At 37.4% G+C, this 22,021-nt stretch overlaps 1 long non-coding RNA gene across 1 annotated transcript in view; it reads left to right on the top strand.

Moving 5' to 3' along the window:
- The window catches only part of LOC118971012 (uncharacterized), a 274,439-nt gene that overhangs the window by 196,193 nt on the left and 56,225 nt on the right, over window positions 1-22,021 (top strand). The window contains exon 4 of the long non-coding RNA XR_012124201.1: window positions 17,854-17,922. This is a non-coding gene — a long non-coding RNA (uncharacterized lncRNA). The remainder of the gene's footprint in view (window positions 1-17,853; window positions 17,923-22,021) is intronic.

Here is a 22,021-nt window from a genome sequence, read left to right as displayed (position 1 = left end):
TCTCCCTTAGCACAGCCTTTGCTGCATCCCACAGATTTTGCGGTGTTGAATCATTGTTATCATTTGTCTCTAAATATTGCTTGATCTCTGTTTTTATTTGGTCATTGATCCATTGATTATATAGGAGCATGTTATTAAGCCTCTATATGTTTGTGGGCTTTTTTGTTTTCTTTGTGTAATTTATTTCTAGGTTCATCTGTTTGTGGTCTGAGAAGCTGGTTGGTACAATTTCAATCTTTTTGAATTTACTGAGACTCTTTTTGTGGCCTGGTATATGATCTATTCTTGAAAATGATCCATGTGCACTTGAGAAGAATGTGTATCCTATTGCTTTTGGATGGAGTGTTCTGTAGATGTCTGTTAGGTCCATCTGTTCTAGTGTGTTGTTCAGTGCCTGTGTCTCCTTATTTTCCTTGTGGTTGATCTGTCCTTTGGAGTGAGTGGTGTGTTGAAGTCTCCTAAAACGAATGCATTGCTTTCTAATTCCTCCTTTAATTCTGTTAGTATTTGTGTCACATATGTGGGTGATCCTGTGTTGGGTGCATAGATATTTATAAGATGTATAAATACTGCAGCTCCTGCTTTTTTCTACCTATTAGTTGCATGAAATATCTTTTTCCATCCCTTTACTTTTAGTATGTGTATGTCTTTCGGTTTGAAGTGAGTTTCTTGTAGGCAGCATATAGATGGGTCTTGTTTTTTATCCATTCAGTGACTCTATGTCTTTTGATTGGTGCATTCAAACCATTTACAATTAGAGTGATTATCAACAGGTATGTATTTATTGCCATTGCAGGCTTTAGATTTGTAGTTACTAAAGGTTCAAGGGTAATTCCCTTACTACCTGTCTAATTTAACTCACTTAGTATGCTATTACAAACACAACCTAAATGTTCTTTTATTTTTCCTCTTTTTTTTCCCTTCTTCATTCTTTATATATTAGGTGTCATATTCTATACTCTTTGTCCCTTGACTGACTTTGGGGTTATTTGATTTAATTTTGCATTTTCTAAGTAATTAATTGTTTTACTTCACTGTGGTTTTATTTCCCCTAGTGATAGCTGTTTACCCTTAGGAATACTTCCATCTATAGCAGTCCCTCCAAAATGTGCTGTATAGGTGGTTTGTGTGGAGCTAAATTCTTTCATCCTATGCTTTTCTGAAAATTGTTTAATCCCTCCTTCAAATTTAAATGATAATCTTGTCGGATAAAGTATTCTTGGTTTAAGTCCCTTCTGCTTTATTGCATTAAATATATCATGCCACTCCCTTGTGGCCTGTACGGTTTTTGTTGAAAAATGTGATGATATCCTGATGGGTTTTTCTTTGTATGTGATCTTTTTTCTCTCTCTAGCTGCTTTTAAAAGTCTGTCCTTATCCTTGATGTTTGCCATTTTAATTATTATATGTCTTGTTGTCTTCCTTGGGTCTGTTGTGTTGGAAGATCTGTGTTCCTCCATGGCCTGAGAGACTATCTCCTTCCCAAGATTGGGGAAGTTTCTGCAATTACCTCCTCAAAGACACTTTCTATCCATTTTTTTCTCTCTTCTTCTTCTGGTACCCCTTTAATGTGAATATTGTTCCATTTGGATTGGTCACACAGTTCTCTCAATATTCTTTCATTCTGAGAGATCCTTTTTTCTATCTATGCCTCAGCTTATTTATATTCCTCTTCTCTAATTTCTATTCCATTTACCGTGTCTTCTACTACAACTAATCTGCTTTTAAATCCCTCCATTGTATGTTTCAATTCAGATATGGAATTTCTTAATGATTGACTCTCCATCCTAAATTCATCCCTGAGTTCTTGAATATTTTTCTGTACCTCTATGAGCATGTTTATGATTTTTATTTTGAACTCCCTTTCAAGAAGATTCATGAACTCAATTTCACTTGGGCATTTTTCTTCTGTTTGTGAGATTTGGGTTTGAACCAGGTTCCTTTGACATTTCATATTTGTATGTTGCACCTTCTAGTGCCCAGAAGCTGTAATCTCTGGAGTTGCTCAGTCCCTGGAGTGATTTTGGGGTTTGCAGGGTAGTGGTGTTGGTGCCTGGGGGGAGGAAAGAACTGTTTCCTGCTTCCTGGCTGCAGCACCTGTCTCCACTGTCAGAACCAGTGGGCCAAGCACACAGGTGTAAGTTTTTGTGCTTTGTGTTTATAGCTGCCATAGGCAGGGCCTCCCTCTGGCTGGCCTGATGCCAGGGCAGGGGCTGCCGGTTTGCGAGCTGGTGCCAACAAGCCAAGAGTAAGGTGCAGCAGGCTGCATATCACAATGGGGGGCCTCAGAGCTGAATAACCAGCTAGGGGGATGGAGCACATAAAGATCATGATAGTTTCCAACCTGCTGGGCAGAGCGTGCCCAGACTATGTTGTGCACCTATTCCTTCTCCTGCTCAGCAAACTCTGTGCAAAGCCCGCCCCTTCAGCAGCCCTCTTGCTGCTAGGAAGCCTCTCAGACTGCCCGGCTTTCCTTTGTCTCAGAGCAGCTGGATGTGGATCCCTGTCCTCCACAAATGGCTGGAATCTGTTTCTCCAAGTATTTCACCTGTCTTAGCTTTCAACCCCAGTAGTCTCCAGAGCACTATGCAATGTAAATCTGTGCTCTCATAGCAGATATCCAGGGCTGGGTGTTCAGCAGTCTTAGGCTTCCACCCCCCCCCCCACTCCATTTCTCTTCCTCCCCCCGGTGAGCTGGGGTGGGCAACGGGCTTGGGTCCCGCTGGATCAGTGCTTTGGTACATTACCCTGTTTTGTGAGGTTTGCTCTGTTTTCCAGGTATATGCAGTCTGGTGCATCCTTCTTTCCTGTTTCTCTTCTAGTATTTGTTGTATTAACTGTATTTTCATAACGTGTGGTTTTGGGAGGAGTTCTCTGTTTCACCTCTCATGCTGCCATCTTGAATCTGTTGTTGTTGAGATTTTATTTTACATTTGTTTCAAAGGTATTTATATCTGTTCATTGAAGTACTATTAGGATGGATGTTTTATAAACTTTTTTGAAATAGTCCTAACATCTCTGTCATCTCTGTATTGGCATCTATTCATTATCTTTTTTCCTTCCAATTGAAATTTCCTGGTTATTGATATGATATGTGGTCTTCGGTTGAAACCTGGACAGTTTAGTTATTATGCTATGAGAATCTGAATCTTACTTAAACTTTTGTCTTAACTGGCTTATTTGATACTGCTCTAGCAGGGGAAGGGGGAAGAGGTGCTACCTCTTTCCTGCTATGTGAGAATGGAAGTCCAGGTTCTCCTTGGCCCCCACTGACCCGTGAGTGGGGAGGTGGTGTGTCCTGGGTGGGAGCTCACCACTATGTAATTCCAAAGTGTCTAATTGAAAGGGAATGGGAGTTCCAGCTCCACACCATAGCTCCATGATAACTCCCTGGCTGGCAGAGAGAAGAGTGCTTCATTATTGCTTACTACATGGTTTCCACCAACACCACTGAGGAGGGGGGGAGGGTGACCTCATGTCACTGCATGGTGGTGAAAGTCTTTTCTGACACTATGCCAATGGGAAAGGGTGGGGTGCCTCTTTACTCTCTGCTGGGGGTGGAAGTCTTGACTGTCTAGTAGCCCTTTGCTGGCTTGGGTGGGGATGTGGCCATGGTTTTTTCTGTGGTGTTTGGCAAAACTAGAGAGATTATTATTCAAAAATTTTGTTTTTTCTAAGCTATCCCTTCCTGGTCCTTTGGCTAGAGAGACCAAAGGCTTGTTTTGTTGGGACTTACTTTTTTTCTCTTTTGTCTGTACTTGTGGGTGTTTCTGGGTTGTCATCTTCCAAATCTGGAATATATGAGGCAAAAAGAAAGCCTTAGGAGCTCACCACTATGTAATTCCAAAGTGTCTGACCACTGTGCCTTCTTCTCTTTATCTTTTACTGTTTTCTTAAGTTATTTTTATAGGTAATGTTCTATCATTGTTATCTCTAGTCGTGGGAGGATTAGGGAAAAATATGCCTACTCTACCTTTTTGGAAGCAAAGTCTTACTTTATCAGAAGTTAATAATTACTATAAAGATACAGGAAATTTAGCAAATTGTTCATTCAATGCTTTGATTTTTGGTGAATAGGCTTTTGGCCAATTGATATTGGTGAGTTGCCTTAGAACTGTTTTTATCAATAGACAGGAACAACTACTAGGGAAAACAGGGTGGAAGAATTTGTAAGCAGAATGATTCTGTGCTCTAATATTATTTGGACAATTCTTGAGTGGCCATAGAAAACTATAAGAGAACAGTAATAATATTTAATATTTTTATAGCAATTTCCTGTTATAAAATATCTTCTTAAATATCTGATATGTATAAATGATTCATATTAATACACCAGTTATCTCTTTGTGAGCAGTAACTGCAGTTTATTAGTTTAACAGTTTTGAGTATAACTAATGAAGACAAACCTTAGGTTCTTAGATAGATCCTTGGGAACAAGAAAGGTTCGTATAGTTAATGCTGTATTACTGAGCAAACTGAATTACTGAGGTTTCCTTTTTAAGAGTAATCAATCTGTAGTGTCGATCTTTCATTTTCAAGGACTGCTGCTACTTCATGTCTTGTTTATAGTAATGATTCAAAACCTAAGATTTTCAGTGCAACACCAGACAACTGTCCTTCCTTAAATAACGTAACATTGCAGGTTTCAAAACAGTGACCCACCACTCGCATTCAGTGTTCTGATATGTGTGTTTCATCCTATAAAATGTCAACATTTCAGAAAACATTTCACTCAGTAGACTTTACCTAATAATAAGGGCTTTTGTTGTATTTTGAAAAAAAAAAATAGCTTGACTGACCCACATTCCCTTGTCCAAATGCAGTTTTGAGTGAGTTCTAGCTAATTCCAGCTAGTCTTATTTATGTTACCTGTCTGTTTTTAATTGAACAAATTAATCTGAATACTTTTCATGGAATATCTTTGAGCTAGGTACATTCATGTAGCTACAGTAATAAAAGAAAAGAGTATGCTATAAGATGTCCAGAATTGTAACCAAAGATGTTTTGTCATTTAAAATAAATATATCACCTGTTTCAAGGCATGTAGTACAGGAACTAGAACCTGGAATCCATTTATTGTCTAATTAGTGGATCTCATGATTTTTTAAATATAACCTTATCTTTCTTAGGCATGTTAAATTTCACTACATGCTTCATTGGACAATGTGTGTAAAAAGCTGTTTTATTAAATGAGATTACAGATTAGACTCATATCAAAGGAGAAATTAGTACTGGTTGGATACTATGTTACTGTGCTTAGTGATTGTCAAACAAGATTACTTGTTTTTTCTCCCCAAATAAGTTAATTTTCATATTGGACAGAAGAAGTGTAATGAAAATTAAGAGATTTGTCCAAAATCTACACTCAGAAACTGAGAGAGCTAGTGTCCACCCAGATCTATTTGGAAACCCATAAAATTCCTTTAAACCTTGTTTTCTTTATTCCTCTTAATTTCCACCTCTGTATTAGTTTACTTAACTTTTCCTTTAATGATGCTACATTCCAGTTACTCTTTTCCATGAACCATCTTTTGTGAGTCAAGACTGCTTTTCTTAAAGGCAAATTGTATAGTCAAAGTTGAGGGTATTTTCTGACAGATTTTACATTCCTTTTTTTTTTAACCATTGTCCTCCCCAAAGCGCCCTATACATTTAATTCCTTAAAATCCGATGAGCTTGAACAGTTCTCTCTGTCATCACTGCAATGTCTCAGAAAAGAATCTCATTCCATATGTTTTCAGGCACTCAAGGAACCAAAATACGAAAACCTGGAATTTGACATTATCCATTGGGCCTCTTTCCCTCAAGTCCAGTAGCTTGCCTCCAGGAGATATCAGTCCTTGACTCTTCAGAAGAATCTCTTCTCTTTATAATAAATTTGGTTAGTTGGAAAATGCTGGTTTTTAGGTAAAAGATTCTGCTCATTTGGATAGCAACCAAGTAAGCCCCATATGGGAAGGAAAATAATCTAGTGAGTTTCAAAATAAGAAATCATGGTCCATGTGTTCCTTCTGATGGCTTTCTTCAGGATATGAGATATTATTTCTCTGAGTTTCAGTTTATAGGTCTTTAAATGGGGATATTCTTGGCTCCATTACTGAGACTTGAGAATATAATGAATATGCATGTGATAACTAAATCCCTTTACCAGGAGAAGGGGCTCTTTTGGAGTATTCCCTTTCCTAACAACCAAGGAGTGTTATTGACTGATCTGACACTCTTCACCTAGTTAGTGACTTGCCCTCTTTCCCATTTCATGAACTAGTCCATTTGTGAAAATGTGTTGAGTATTTTAGAGTCTTGGAAGACTGCTTTGCTGCAGAAACAAATTGGCCAAAAAAAAGGCGTTCACATTGTTTCCTTTATTTACCCTTCTATTCCTATGTTTGTCTTAGGCCAGTGACTCACTGGAGAACAAAACTGAATGACAGGGTCAGAATGGAGATGTCAGCCAAATTGGGAATAAGAATTCTATTTATCTACGTATTTCTGTAGTAAGTCTTTCTCTAGAGAACAAAACACCAGGGAAGAGATACATATTCTTTGCCTAACACTGAGGCTAGTGAAAGAGGTGAGGGTCTGGAAGTTCACCAATTGACCAAGTGAACTATTCATTGCTATTTTGTGTTGTTAAGAAATCTCATTCCCAAGGATTAAAAATAAAATAGCCTCAGTCTTTTATGCAAAATAGAGCAATGCTTGGCTGAGATTGCAAGCAATACATTGGCTAAACTGAAGACTATTACATATATAAACAAATTAAGATATTAATGAGTTCAAACAAATGTTTATTTCTCTCTGGAAACTATAAAAATCTTAAATGTATTTGTAATTGTCATTCAAATATGCGAATTGTGTAGGTGCTTCAAAGTAGTAGTGTCAATGAAGTCATTCAAATTGTTTTCCTAGAATGAGTCAACTTTAAGAAATGTCAGAGATTTCATAATCCCCAAAGCAGCCTTTGTAAATCCATCTTGTTACTTATATGAGGGTCATATTCTTCTAAATGCAGTGTGAACTTCACTACCATAGGAAATAGGATGAGCCTTTCTAGAATGAGTTAGGTAGGACCATATCTAGAAGCAAGAGAATTAATACGTTTTTTAGCTTCCTGGGGCCTTTATATCTGTGAAACCAAGTAGACACACAGAATAACACTATTTTTGTGACAATCTTTTCTTTGTCTCCACACTCTTCAGAGAATCTCCATCACTGTATTCAGGAATTTGACCAGAAAACAGAATTCATTGAAAATGTCTTTTGGAAAAACTGCCACATAAGAAGTGTAGCTGAACTTCTGGTTACAAATCATGGCTCCCTGTGCCTTCCTGGGAAGGGCCCTGTAATGTCTATGTGCACTCATTTCAGGATAAGATCTCACAGCTGCTCTGGGGCTGATTACTACTTAGAAGCTCATCCTTGTTTATCAGTCATTGATTTACTATTTTGCCAGAGTTCAAAATTTGGTCACAATGGACTAATTAGTAAAAATGCATAAAAAGGTTGATAAAGTTTGTTTATCATGATGGAGGCAGCAAGAAGTATAATGTTAGCCCCAAGAAGAAGAAAAAATCCATGAAAAGCTGAAAATAAATGATTTTGTGGGCTCTCTTGCACAAAAAAGAAGTTGTGCATTGTTTTGTTCCTCTTTTTCTCATGTTGACACAGCCTTTGACCCATAGTCATAATTTTGTCAATTATTTGTACCTTTCATATTTCAGACAAACCTTTACTCTGCTGAGCCAATAAACTTCACCAACGTATTCTAAAACACTGGCAACATTGCAAGCAAAATAAAACTTTGCCTTTTCTGTAGAAACATGTGTGCCTCCATCCAAGGAAATTCAACAGGTTTGTTAGTGCACATGATACGTCTGAAAAGGGATCTCGGTCACTTTTAAGAAAACCTTCCCAACATATTTCCAGTAAGTCACTAAGCCATTTCCCCCTACGAAGACTGGGAAAATATCTAGGGAAATATATGTAATGGTTTTTTGTACATTGACTCAGATACTATTGTGAGATTACAAATATAATATGAAGGCCAATGAGGGCCAGTTCCTCCTAATATAGGCCATTTGTTAGCGTGTGAGTGACTACTGGAAGAGCTAATGAATGGCCACAATTCTAAGATTACATTTATGTGATTTAATCACCTTTAAGTACCTGAAGAACAATTAAGAGATCTGGTCCTTCACTTGAGGTGCATCATATAATAAAACACTATGACAGACTTAGGGATATTGGATTTTACAGTGTCTTTATACCAAACATACCACAGTGGTCATCTCTCACTGATAAAGCTTTAATTAGTCAGGTTATTTAATTATGAAATGGTGACCTAATGGAGCTTTGCACCTGATAATAGCCAGCTAGAAAAAAACATGCGAAACAAGACCCCTGCTCTGTAGGTAGATGATGAGCAAGTCCATATCTTCAAATTTTTAAAAATGTTAATAAAGTTGCAACATTTTATTTAGTCCTATCCCTTTTCTTTGGCATTATTACTTGGTGAAGGTAAACAATGTGAACATGAAATTAGTTTTTAAAGTGAAGAAATTAACAAGGAAGAAGTTTGAAAAACATCAAATTGGGAAGTTCAGCTCAACTATGGAGTGCAATATTAACATGGTAATCTAGCATTAGAAATTAATTCATTCTGTGCTTATGAGGATATAACAAAACTACTTTCTATACTTAATGGTTACAAGATAGTACAATTTTTGGAAGGAAATTTGGAAATACATATTTCCAATCAGTTAATTGTAGTGCTGGGTTATTATCCTCAGAATATAGTCCAAAATATGGGAGGAAAAGCTTTATCTACTAATATATGCATAGCAGCATAATTTATACTAGTAAGTAATTAGGACATAAATTAAATGTCCAACAATAAGCTAGTTTATATTATGGCATGTTATATAGCTATTAAAGTCATACTTATGGGGTCTATTTGTCAGCATGAAAAATGCTTATGCTATAATGTTAAGTGAAAAAATTATAGAAAACTGTATACATACTATTATTACAAATATTTACCTGTTTATTTTTATATGTGTGTTTAAAAAAGATTTGAAGGAGAGCTATAACTAAGTAAAAAAAAATTATGCCAAAGAAAACAAAACCTAAGGGAGACACACGTAATTGTGTTTGGGTGATTGTTCTATTTTTCCATATTTTTAAATATGTTTTAAATATTTTCATAATAACAATTTATAATTAATAAATAAATCTTACTGTGTATAATAACTTCACTCCTCATCCCATAGACAGATATTTAAGTAGGGGAAATTAAAGAGTTATGAGAAAGAGAAAATAAAAAGAGGTCAAGTTTAAAGTTAATGACAAAATCGTAGATGAAGAAATATATAAGCACAAGGAAAGCATTCTTATGGCTTACAGGCAAATACAGATAGGCACCTAGATAGTTTTGAAATTTGCTGCAGATAATTGAAATTCAATGATCAGTTAAATGTGGAAATTGTAAAAAATAAGAATAAAAAGGCAGCTAAAGATATGGTGGAAATGTGATGCAGCAAAAAAATCAGCAACATGGAGATGAGGGGCCACACATTGCCTGAATCACATCCAGCTCGTCGAACAATTCTCAAAGCATCATATATGAATTTTGGTTTGTGCTGAGTAGCAAGAGAGGTTATCAACACTCAGGACTTGGGTCAGATTCAGAAGCTGTCCCAAGCAAATTTAGCTAAAAGGAGCCTATTCAAAGAATTAAAGGTAGAAGGCTATTTAAACAAGTTGTAAAATATTGAGCTAAAGTGGCGGCCACTTGTGAATGGAACATTCATATGCCGCTATTATAACTTTGAGAGGAATGATACCTACAAAATAGTAAGCTACCTTTGAGTTGGCTTGGCAGTAAATAAAATAAATGGTTGCAATAAAACATGCTTTTTGAGACTTCATATAATGGTTTACTTGGTCTGGAGTTCCAAGCTTTCATTTATCTATCAAAGGTGTTTTCAAATAATTAATAAATACTAAATATCTACCTTTGCATGCATGTAGACAAAAGTGTTGAAGTAAAAAGGTTAGCTGATTTAAGAATAAATGTTGTATTCTGAAGGGTAACCACTTGGTCACTTGATAGATTCTGTGCTCTGATGATATGAGCATTTTATTGTATAATGCTGCCTTTTTACATCTTTGTACGGGCAAACTTAAAAGAAGTCTACACTTGCCTCTGTTTTCTTACCTCACATATAATTTACTGCTTACTGCTCTATAATTCCTTGGAATTTGGATTCCATTTTCACCACTTCATTAGTGTTTTTAAAGTCATTCACTACATATGATTAACCATTGGCCTTTTCTTTGTTCCTCTGCTTTTTTTTCCCCATATGCACAAGACTTTGGTTTTGTTTAGCACAAGGTGACTTTTTCCTCCCAAATGAATAAAAATAGCTAACATATAGTGACTACTCTGAACATTTATATTGTCCTAAGCACCTTAAAGGCTACTTTGAGTTCTTTCCTGGCTTATGTTAGAGCAGGGGTCCTCCAGTATTGGGCTGGGGCAGTTACCTTGATTCACTTCCCCTTCAAGAATAATTTTAGGTATAGTTTCATAATGTGGAAAAAGGACAGAGCAGCTTGCTTTTACAGAGATGATCATTTCAGTTAAGTACAGTGGATATACCCTTCACTCTAGAAACACGTTTGGAAATTATACGAAGGAGGAGCATCTTTACAAGGAGATGCTTTTGACTGTGACTGATGTTTGTCTCTGTTTCTGTCCCAATTCAGCATGGACTTTCAGCCATGTGACAAAGGAATACTTTTGGCCTGAGTTACCTAGTTATCTGTCTATACCAGGAGTATTAACCAAGGAAGTATCTTTGTGCTGTGTAGACCTGAGTAAAAAGTACTTGAGAAAGTGCCAGAGTCCTTGTTCTTCCATCGATACAAGGAAATTCATTATAGGAATGCACGTATCATAAATATGCAAGGCTTGAAAATTATAACAGAAAGAGGTTTCTTTACATCCACTTCATGAGTCCAAAGTTTGAATTGGAAAAGAGCAGAGGCAGGAAAGATGAAATGATATCCCACTCGAAGGCACATCCCAAGATGACATTTTAACAGCCTCTCATCTTCTGCCCTCCCTTGCCTCCCAGTTTTCGCACTCTCTCTCCTCTTCCTTCCTTTTCTCCTCCCTCTTCCCTGGCTTTACAAACCCCTGTTGAAGTCAGGGCATAGTTAGGGTGCTGTGACAATGGTCAGAAAGAGAGGAGACACACTGTTTTTATTTAAACCTCTTGTGTCTTTTTCATTCTCCCTTCCATCGAGTATCATATGTTAACTGTGGAGAAGACACACACACACACACACGCATGCACGAGTGCGCGCACACACACACACATGCACACACACACACACACACGCTTATCTGGTGCCAGAGCAGAGCTCATGAGAACTGTTGCCAAGTGGCCGCCGCCCAGGAGACTGCAGAATTTCTGGCGCTAAGCAGAATCGATGGCTGCAGCCAAGTGATTGTTGCTGAACTTGCCTGTGTGGAAAGGTCAGTGTTGTGGTGCTAAGGCTGGGCACAGTCACTGAAGGCAAATCGGATTGTGAATGGAGGCCCTGAGGCGTGTTCTGCACTTTGGAACTGGCCTGGCAGGCTTCTCTGCCTCCTGAGTCTGCCACAGGCATGGGAAACACCTTGCCAGTGACAAAGGCAGGTAAGGCAGCTTCGCCAGGGTACCGTGTTAACTACCTTTGTTTTGCACACAAAATGTACAGTAATAGCCACATTCTTACCAAGTGCAAATACACTGAAAAAACTCTAATCTTTGCATGAGACATTTATTTCAACACTTCAATGCTAAACCCTAATGTTACTTGAGTGGATCTTGTTCCGATTGGTAACTTAAATATAAATGTTACCAATTTGTGAAAATGCTAATGAGTCAGAGCACAGCTTAGAAATTGTCTTGTGTGCATATTTGTGTGTGTGTGTGTTACGGTGGGTTCATGGATGAGAAAAAGCACTAGGGATTATCAAAAGTATACACTGAAGTGTAAGAACCGAAGTTATATAACCACCAAACGTTTTTTTCCCTTTGTTTTTCCAAATGAAGAAAGGACATTAAAAAGAAAAGCTCTCTTAATTTACAAGAGAGTTAGAGGGCTGGGGGAGACAGCACTTTTTCATGAATAAAATGGAGGTCATCAGATGGGAGTGCCTTTGAGTTCTGGTGACTAACAGTGTGCAGGTGGCCACCCTTTCCTCCTTCCCACTTGCTCTGGAAGATGAATCTGACCTCTTCATTCTACCCTTGAGGCACACTCCCTCCGTCTTCTAGATTATGTGCCCTTTCCTTTTACCTCCTCAGGAGTTATTTTCTGTTGCATGTCTTCTTCCCTTTAGTATTTAAATATAGAGCCTTTCTCAGCTTTTAGGAAAACCTCCCTCAATTCCATAGTACCTTTCAACTGCCTTTATCTTTCCCTGCCAAACCCGTATGAGTGCTGTCTACACTTGCCATCTCTTCTTTGCTTCCCACTCTGCGTGGAAGTCTCCTGCCCACCATTAGCATCTGACTGAAGTTGCTCTTGTCAAGCAGCAGTTTCACTGGCTCTTACTGGCAACTCCCATAACTCTCAGTCCACCTGGTCACTTATAATTCTTTGCTCATCTGTTCAGTGAGCACCACTTGGTTCTACTGACTATTTGCTCCAGTTGAGGCGTTTCTTCCCTGGTTTCTGTGACACACTCCTGTTGATGTTTTCTGCCTTTCTCAAGAAGCCCTTCTTTCTTGGTCTTTCTTGCATGTAGAAAAGTAATTTAGGCTGAATCCTAAAGATCTAGTGTGATTAATTTTGTTTTCATAAAAGAAGGTTAATATAATATCATTTAATATCTATGGGATACCAATAAACTTTTGATCATCAATTTTAAAGTCATGTTTAAATTACCATTGCTTTACTTTAGTTGTGTTTGAACCTAGGACGGTCTATCATTTGATTTTAGATTTGTTCTTGTCCCTCTTTTTATCCCAAAAATATACTGAAGACTTCCTGAGTGCTATTGTTTTTGTCTTCATGGAATTCTTCATAGTATCACCCCTAATTTCTTAAAGGTATTGTAACAGCATCAGTGTAGTATATTCATGTTATTAGCTTACATTTATTGAGCACCTGCTAGGTGCTAGTGCTAGATATTCACATTTATAATGATCTCAATGCCATTCTGGTAGAAGGTGTAATACAGAAGTAACAATTTTTCTAGTCTTTAAGATAAGTCTGCAGAGTTGGATATTTTTATCTTCCAATATCAGATTATAAAAGTTAGGATTCATGCCAGGTCTACCTAATACCATGTTCTTTCCAGTGTACATATATAACATTCTTTGTTATAACCCCAGATCTTTGTTCAGAACAGCACATTTCAATATTGCTGAGTTGCATGATAGCTTCTTATCTGGTCCTTTTTATTCTAAATCATGACTTTAAAGTGTTAGAGATGAAATCAACATTGAAGCCCTTAGACTCCTGTGTTTTTTGGAGTTACCAGATATATTTCTCAGATTTCCTTTTAAAAATTCCCTTTTCCTTTATGTTGGTATTTGGTTGTTGAGTTTGACAAGTCTTGGTACACTGTCCAGTACATCTTAAAAAATTACTGTAAAAAGACAGCACACACTCTGATTGTCCACATGAGGACTTGAAACAAAATGAGAGAGAAAGGACTGATGTGAGGAACATTTAAGAAAGAAGTAGGTAGAACTAATTGGCTCTAGGATAGCTCACTGGCTGGAAGAGGGGGAGTGATTTTGCTCCCCTCTTCCCAGGGAATATTTGACAATGTCTGGAGACAGTTTGGTTATTACCGTTTGGGGAGTGTGCACCACTACTGGCCACTAACAGGGAGAGGCTGGGGATATCACCAAACTTTATAAGATGCACAGAGCAACTCTAACCTCCATTTCCCAGGTCAAAGAATTTTCTGGCTCAAATGTCAACAGTACAGAGGTCAAAGAAACACTGCTATGGAGTAAAAGGCAGAAAGGGAAGAGAAAAGGTGACTTTGCAATTCTAAGTCTCTGTGACTTCAAACATGGAGATTTCACTCAGTGCAATTAGAAGCTCAGAAGTTTTGCTGAATTATTGGATAAGGGAATGAATCATTTCAACCAGCTTGCATTTGAAGTTAATGTGAGAGACATGCAGGCAGAACCAGCCGACAGCAACACTGTTAATCTGAGGCCGAGTGGGAGAGGGAATGGGGACAAAGTAATTCACCTTGGGATGATAGCGGAGACCACAAAAGTGGTTGAAATGTTCAGACATGTGGGAAAAGGAGAGTAAAGGCATTTTACTGGTACTTCAAAAACATAAATCCTTCACATAAATAGTGGATTTTTAAGTGATATCTAGTAAGAATTATTCTGGCTATGCTCATCTGTTTCAGCATGAGGAATCAAATTTGAATACCAACCTTTCTTAAATAAAGGTTCCTGGACAGATTTAATTTAACTTGTATTAACAGTTTGCTTCCTTAGCGCAACACCACTCTTTCTTGTTTGAAGCAAGGTTATCAAATTCATATTTATGTTTTTGCTTAGGTTTTACATGTTAAGAGGGGAACATGTCAATTGCAAGAGGGATTAAAGATATTTTCGCTGTAACTCAAGATCAGGGAAAAAGGATGTCCATAAGGAGAGTTGTAGCCTAGCTTTTTTTTTTCAATTTGTCTGCTTTCTGGTTTGGTTTCAAAGCACTTAATAGTTTCAGCTTATAATTGCTAAACGTGGAAACATTGAAACACCACACCCTTGTGTTGCTTATAATGAACAGTGTCTTTAGCACAAACATATTTTTTATCGAAGCACCTAGAGATAGCCAGCCACACCCTTCAAGTTATTAGTCACTCCCACTCTCTGACTTCCCTGTCTTGCAAAAGTTGTGGGGAAAAGGGGCTCCTGAGTTCAGCAAACTGCAGCTGAATTATTTTAATGACCGAGGTGAAGGTCCTTCACTGCGTCTCTTCCTCTATCCAAAACAAGACCCCTAATCATATTAAGAAGTTCTTATTTATGGATACTTGTAACTTTATTCATCTGATCCTAGAAAACTACTAGGTTGTTTGGAAATGTTGTACAGAAGAATCAAATGCAGGCATATAGAACACCCACTGGTTCATAGGAAGGGTGAGTTAGCAACAACTGGGTTCTCCAGAGCCTTTAGGTACAGTGAGATTTGGAGTTTCCCAGACTGGAGGAACCAGTATGGTTCCTCTTAGCTCCCTTATAAAAATTTCCTGACTTTATTGCTTGTGTCTTGTGAGTATTCATGGTTTCATCTGCTCTGTGTTTTGAAAAATATTTACAGCTTTGTTGGCCATGGCCTTAAAAATAATTTTAACCTTATTATTCAGATAGATGTCTCATCATGCTGAATAACACATGACCCACATATGCTAAGAATAAACTGGATGGTGGCCTGAAATCTTCCACCCACATAACTGGAAATGTATGGAATGCAAAACTGGATCCCAGCTACAGTGCTGTCTGCAGAGGTGGCTCTTCATGACGGGGGAGGAAGCCACCTACTCATAATTTATTAGGAGGGTCTGGAAATGTCTGTGTGGATATTTCTCCCTTAGGCCTTCCCTTGTATCGGAAATTCTCACCGTTACGGTGATTCTTTGTCTAAGACATCATTTCAGTACAAGCACCTTTAAAATGCATAGATTCCTACCTGCAAGGGTAGGAACTCTTGATTCCATTAAAGATGATTGTTAATTTAGCTCAGATAGGTTTTTCCTTTTTTCCAATTTTACCCTTCTTCTTAAAAAATAGGGCTTTGACAAAATAAAAGTTAGGAGACTATTTGCTCAAAGTAAGAAATCAGCAACATTCAGGCATAATGGATTTTGCCAGGGTTGGTAGACAAGGCTGGAAGAGTTGCCACTGAGGCAAGAGAGAGCCCTTTGGGGCACTGCTTTTAGACCTGTCCTTGAGACTTTGATATGGCTCACTTCTCACAGTAACACATGAATAATAAATGAGTAACAATAACGACAAGCATTCTTTATTGGTTTCTGGCTTAGCTATATGCTTCACATTCATTATCTCATTTAAGTCTCACAACAACTACAGAAGAGTAAACAGGCTCAAGAAAGGTAAAAACCTACCCAGGTATGAAGTTAATAAATAGGGGGAAGTGATATTTGAAATGAGGTTGGTCTGATTCCAAATGAGTGGTAGTGTTACTGGCAGCGCCTGTTTACAGTCTCTCCTCTTGTTCTTTTCCCATCTTGTTGCCTCTTCAAACTTAGGTGTCAGCCATATGCTGTTCTCCCTGCTTAGAATGTCTTAACCCTCTCTCTTCCATCTGCTTGAATTTTTTTTCCCATTTTTTGAGGACCAGAGGAAATGGTGAAATATCACCTCTGTTTAAAAACTTTCTTTAATGTAAGATTTGTTGCATTCATGTTATAAATAGCCAGAGAGATATATCTCTGTTCTCTGCCAGATATGTGAGATCCTTGAGATAGGACTTTTTTTCTTTATAATGTTTATAACACACAGTCAAACTTAGTCTATTGGACACACTAGACAATCAATAGACATTTGTTGAATGAGTAAATTTGGCCATAAGCTGTCTTATAAAATTAGAGAATAAGCAACGCTCATCTTAAGGTTAACAAAAAAAGATTAAATTATATCTACTGCAATTGGTTTTAGAAGGCAGGAAGTAGCATAGTACTTTTAGGAATACTTTCATTTTTTTAAATTAACTAAAATTTTTATTAGTTGACTAGACAGTTTTTATAAAGGTCACTAATTTTCTTGTGACTGGGTATATGAGTTTTGTGTGTCAAGTTAACATAAGGGTGGAAAAAACTGTATACATATATTTTCTGTTTATACTTTTGAGGACCGGTAATATTGAAACTTCTGCTAAAGGGGAACATAGCGTAATATATGCACTATAAGAATGAGGAAAACAAAATGCTTGCCAATGTATTATCCAATGCATTTATGAATAAATTATATGAATGGGTGTGAGGAGATGTAAATATGTATCCCAGAGATAGAAAAACACCTTATAAATAACTTTAAAAGAGATGTATAGAGGTGTTGTAAGTGTGGGAAACATATCACATATGGCCCTAGAGACATAATGTGAAACATCAGAGAAACACGTGGTTGCTTTTTGTGGTCCTGGGAACCCAAAGATGTATGTGTATTTCTCCATTTTTAAGTTTTTTTATGTGTGTGCTTTAATGATACCAAGCTCTTTAAAAGATTAAAAGAAGACGAATATGTCCCTCCACCTATTTATACACTTTTTAAAACAAATTTTGCTTGTTTTAAATTTCTCAAAATTAAATATAAATTATAAATGTAAATACTTTTGAAAGGAGAAAAATTTATTTGGGGGGGTCATCGTGTCCCTGCAGTTTTTCTTCCTTTTAGTCTGTGGGATGCATTTTGGTAACTTTGTTAAGCCAAATTAAACTGTGAGTGTGTGTGTGTTTGTAGGAGTGTATTTCACCTTGCCCTTTCTTACTTAAGAACCAAAGGTTCTCACAGGAGGCTAGGGATATGAACAGTGACATTCTGCATTTATATAGACCATCTGGTTTTAGACTGAACATCATCCATCCATTCATTCATTCACTCCATGCATAATAACTGAGAACCAGCTACTTACCAGGTGTATTGCCAGGCTGTGGGTAGAGACAAGAATGTGCCACAGGACCTGATCTTGGGGACTCCACAGTCTTGAGGGATAGGCATAATTGTAAACCAAAAAGCCACAGATATTCTAAAAGTGTTCTGTTTGCAGATATGGCACCATTTTAACCTTTATTTCTAGATGAAAGACCTACTTGAACATTTGGCCAAGAGGAGCAATTGCTGTGTACCACATGATTCTTGGCTGAAGGTATGAGAATTCCTCAAGTGTTAAAGCAGGTAGCACCAGCAGTTGCCCTAGGCTTTGTGGCTTCTACCTCAGTTTTGGCCATTATTGTGAATCCTTCAAGAGTCACACTGTAAGGGCTACCTGTCCTAAATGATACCATGTCATCTGAAGAGCCTTTTATGTCTAACCTAGATACTGGACTAGCAGAGAATACCAGATGGTGTAATAAATACTTAGAATCAGTTGCTCCTGGTATCTGAAATGAAAGCATTTGTAAGTCCTACTTTTGTACAGTTGTATGCATGGAGAGGAGACAAGGGGGTTTGTTGGTTTCATTCTGTTTATCTGTGCTAATTTATAGGGCATTATTGCCTAATGATTATGCAAACAGCCTTGAAGCTAGGCTTTCCATGTTTAGCACTTAGTTCTGTCACTTACTACCTATAACTTCAGTTAAGTTATTTAATCAATACCTATTTACGCACTGTAAATGTAAAATTACACTACCTGATGATAATAGTGTTGTGTGAATTTAGTTAATTAATGTATAAAAAGTAATTAGAACAGTGTCTGGCACATAGGCAGGCCTATTATTACATTATCAAGTTTTTATGGTACTTGTTTCTGCTAGGCCTCAAGAAGGTATTAGACTCTTTCTCAATAGAGCTCTCTAGACAACTACTATCACTAGATTGAAGTGGAAGATGGGATGAAATTAATTTGTCATCCTTTTTTCCCTAGACTTAAAATATCTTTCTACTGAATAAGAAAATTCCTCTGAAAACCAGCTTTAAGCAAACTTGCAGGACATTGCTCTTATTAATAATCTTTTAACTGGTCCTTCTTTGGAAAGCACCTGACAACAAAAGGGTAGTATTTCTCCCAGAGATACTTGAATTTTCACAGAGACTTACTAAAAATATATATGGTTTGACAATCTTTAGATCTTATTTTCTGGTGGTGAATTTCAAAGCATCATAACTGTGTAGTGAGAGAGCTTGGATCTCCCTGAAGCAGACAGATCCAGTTTAGTTGCATCTCCTGGGTATCTGCAGAAGTAAATATTCTTTGCAGAAAGTCTCCCAAAACCCAATAAAGGACCACAGGACTCCTACAGTTAAGATCAAGAAGTTAGCTCACAGTCAAAGATCCTTAAATATATGAGGAAGCAACCACTTGACTTAGAGTTCTAGGACCAACAGGCAGTAGACTTAGAACCTTGAGACAATAAAAGTATAACATAGCTGCTCTTGTGATCATTCTTTTTGTAGTTGAGGCAAGTGAGACCCACAAAGTTAAGTGACTTGTCTAAGGTAGCAGAGTGAATAAATTATTAAGCTGCTTCTAATCCTTGCAAACTGACTCCATAGACTGCAATGGAATAAATGGTAGCTAAAGTTAGAGAATAAAAGTTAGGGGTGGAGAGTAACTTTGCTAATGGGATAAATAAATAATATCTGCATGCTTAGTTTAAGACTAGATATTATGGAGAATGTAAAAAATCTCCATTCTTATGGGGTTTATAGTCTCATGGGAGTGAGAGGTCTTAGGCACATGGAAATGTACACATTAAATGCAGAGTCACACTTTCAGAGCCCTGGGTGTTCCCAGGCAATGACATTGTGGAGGAGTTTGGGGACAGACCACAGAGGAAAAGGATTTGAGGTTGTCTTGGAAGATGTGTGGACTCTAGATTAACAGAGAGGTAGCAGAAGGGTGTTTCAGTGGACATAAGAGCAATGGGAAAAAGAATAATCATGACACATAAAGGGGGCCATAATACAACTTAGTTGATCTATAAATGCCATTTATTTAGGGGGAGGTTGACCACGCAGCACCTCAATTTGGACCAGAGGGTGGAAGTCCTTAAATATAAAGATGGCATTAGCCTCAGAATTACAGAGAGAGAAACCATAGTTGGTGAAAATCCAGTGCTGTAAAAATGGTGAACCATCTAGAGGAATAATCATCAGACAATGCCAAGTGGTTTCATGCTGTAGAGACCACATTTGAAAGGTGATAAGCCTGTCATGTATGAGATATGAAATGAGAGTTGTTATAGATGTTTTCAAACTCCATGTCGATTGTGTCCTGTGAACCCCACAACCTTCATCTTCAGACAGATAACAGAAAGTTATAACGATCTCTTGCCTGTGTGGTCTTCTGCAATGTTTTCCCTCTTCTTTCCAAAGCACTTCTCTTTATATTCATCTGGTCACCAAATTTTCATGTGTTTCTTTGAGTTGTTTTATGTGTTGCTGAAAAATGCTTGATGTTGCTATATCTAGGAAATAAATCCAGTGTGGTGGGGGAACAAACACTCTCAAGTCATGGAATAACAAGACTTTTTTTGGCTGCTCGATTGCTTACACATGACCTGAATCAGCTCTTTATTTTTCACTCTTTCCATCTCTGACCTGAGGAAGGCAGCCACTTTACTGCTAGATAATGTTGAAGAACAACGACTCTTTCTGATAAAAGTGGATTGTTAGAAATCAATTGACTAAAATTTTAAAACTTTTCATTGCTATTTTAATTTAAGCAACACTGTGCCATACGTTGTATTTTAATTACTAGCTAGGTTTCTAAATGTATCCTGTAATTTGATAAAATATCTGTAATGTAGGCAAGCTACTATAGCTAAATACCCTTGCCATTTGCTTATACATATTGTATGTATACTCATGTCCCATATGCACACATATGGTAACTTGCTGTATGACTATAAGACTTGGACCTGTATTTGCAGCAAGTCCATTTGTGGAGGTTCAGAACAGTGCTTATAGGAGTAAAAAAGAGAAGAAAAGAAGTGGCTTTAAGAAATCCAAATCTGCAAATTTTCCTCCTTAATCATCCTAATCATATGCATCCTACTCCTGACTATGATAATAGTAATAGTAAATATGGATACATTGCTTTACAGTTTATGAAACTGTTGCATAATTTCCACTGGGATGGTGGGACACCTAATTGTGGAAAGAAAGCCAGTGAATAATGGGAGTGAGGTGGGTATGGGTTGAGTTGGACACAGACAGCCTCTAGACTGCATAGGAAGTATTTGGTGGTAAGGAGTTTCCGCTTTGTTATATATGCAATGGAAGCTACTGAAAGGTTTTAAACAACAGAGAGTGACTTGGATTCATTCACAGTTTTGAAAGTCTTCTAGGCTGCTGCATGGAAATGGACTGCCAGAGTGTAAGTACGCAGATCAGTAAGGAAGCTACTGTAGTAGCCTTCATGAGAGGTGGTGGTGGCCTGGGGTGCATTCACCATGAGGCTAATGAAGCTTACACTTCAGGACACCCTTTCTTAAGCAAGGGAAGAACCTGAGCATTGTGTTCATAACATCCTATGTCACTGTGATATTTGCAAAAATAAGACTATCCTAACTACTAGCTGTTAACATAGCCCTTTCTTCCCACTCTGACCTTCTGTCCATCCTCTCCTTGGGTGGGGTAGTGTTGGAGAGGCTATGGGTATTTTTTATGTTCCTACCATGGGGAAGTTAAATTGGGCATATGTCATTTTAACTACAGTTTGGAAAGGTGTTTTGAAATGGTTCATTTAAACAAATGAAGCACACTTCTTCGATAACCTTTGCCTTTATAGGCAAACCAAAGAAATGCAGTTTAAAAATGAGTGAGTTGAACCAAAAGAGATAAAAATTAATGAAATCACTGGAAATTATTTTGATATCTGGAAGCCCTTTAGTAATCCCCAAATTTTCATATTTCATTAATTCACTAAGCAGAAAAGATAAATTTTGAGTAGAAATAATTAATTAATAGTTCATTGACTATTTGATAGCCCAATCAATTAAGCAGAATGAATCATATAAACATATTGGGAAAAGATTTAAATTTCTTGTTTTGACAAGGTGAAGATAACAGAATACTCATCCTTACACCATTCTCATTGAGAACCTCAGCAACACACTGCTGAGTTTTGCTGATTCAAAGAGTATTTAAGATTAGTTACTACACAGAAAATTTGAAATTATCTGAAATCTTATAGCTTTTCTACAAAAGAAACCAAAAAGTGGTCTTTCCAAATTTGACAAAACCCTTAAACATTTACATAGCTCTGTAGTAACATGTGGTGATGTTGAAATAAGTGTTAA

The sequence above is a fragment of the Manis javanica genome, chromosome 2 (assembly GCF_040802235.1).
Source record: "Manis javanica isolate MJ-LG chromosome 2, MJ_LKY, whole genome shotgun sequence".
Taxonomy (NCBI): Eukaryota; Metazoa; Chordata; class Mammalia; order Pholidota; family Manidae; genus Manis; species Manis javanica.
Note: the sequence above shows the minus strand (reverse complement) of the source record. Positions and strands in the feature narration are given on the sequence as shown.